Here is a 1,311-nt window from a genome sequence, read left to right on the forward strand (position 1 = left end):
TTGGTTAGAGACGGGGTTTCGCCATGGTGGCCAGACTGGTCCAAAAACCTGACCTCAAGCCATCCACTGGTATCAGCCTCACAAAGAGCTGAGATTGCAGGTGTGGGCCACCATGCCTTGCTGGGGGAAAAAAAATCATTTAAAAACCCCAAATTATGAATATGACACCAAAAGTACAGGCAGCATAAGAAAAAATACAGATAAATTGTACTTCATCAAACTTTTGTGCCCCAAAGGGCAGTATAAACAGAGTGGAAAACCAACCCGCAGAACAGGAGAAAATGTTTGCAAACCATGTATCTGATAAGGAATTAATATCCAGGCTATATAAAGAATTCCTGCAACTCAGAACAACAAAACAGACAACCTAATTCGAAAATGAGCCAAGGACTTACATAGACATTTCTCCACAGAAGATATATTATGGGCAATAAGTACAGATACTCAATAAGGATACTCAATCACTAATCGTCAGGGAAATGCGAATCAACCACAATGAGATACTACTTCCTACCCAGCAGGATGGCTAAAAAACAAAACAAAACAAAACAAAACAGAAAATAAGTGTTGATGAGGATGCGGAGAAATTGGAACTTCTATGCATTGCCGGTGGAAATGTAAAATGGTACAGCCACTTTGGAAAACAGTATGATGGTTTCTCCAAAAATCAAATAAAGAATTACCATATAATCCAGGAATTCTATTTCTGGGACCCAAAAGAATTGAAAGCAAGGTAACAAATAGATGTACATCCAGGCTCATAGCAGCATTACTTACAATACCTAAAAGGTGGAACAACCCAATGTTCACTGTTGAATGAATGGATACACAAAATGTGGTATATCCTTACAGTGGAATATGATTCAGTCTGTAAAAGGAGGAAATTCTAACATGTACTACAACATGGATAAAGTTGAGGCATTTAAAAAAACAAATAAACAACAAACAAAAACCGAGGCATTACAGTTTGTGAAATAAGCCAGTCACAAAAGGAGCTGTATAATTCTACTCATAAAGGAGAGTAAAATGCAGCCAGGCATGATGACTTATGCCTGTAATCCCAGCACTTCGGAAGGCCAAGGCAGGCAATCACAAGGTCAGGAGCTTAAGACCATCCTGGACAACATAGTGAAATTCTATCTCCACTAAAAATACAAAAATTAGCAGAGCATGGTGGTGGGTGCCTGTAGTCTCAGCTACTTGGGAGGCTGAAGCAGAAGAATCCCTTGAACCTGGGAGGCGGAGGTTGCAGTGAGCCGAGATTATGTCACTGCACTCCAGCCTGGGCAACAAAGTGAGACTATCAAAAAA

Source organism: Cebus imitator, unplaced genomic scaffold, assembly GCF_001604975.1.
Source record: "Cebus imitator isolate Cc_AM_T3 unplaced genomic scaffold, Cebus_imitator-1.0 Scaffold12, whole genome shotgun sequence".
NCBI classification, from domain to species: Eukaryota; Metazoa; Chordata; class Mammalia; order Primates; family Cebidae; genus Cebus; species Cebus imitator.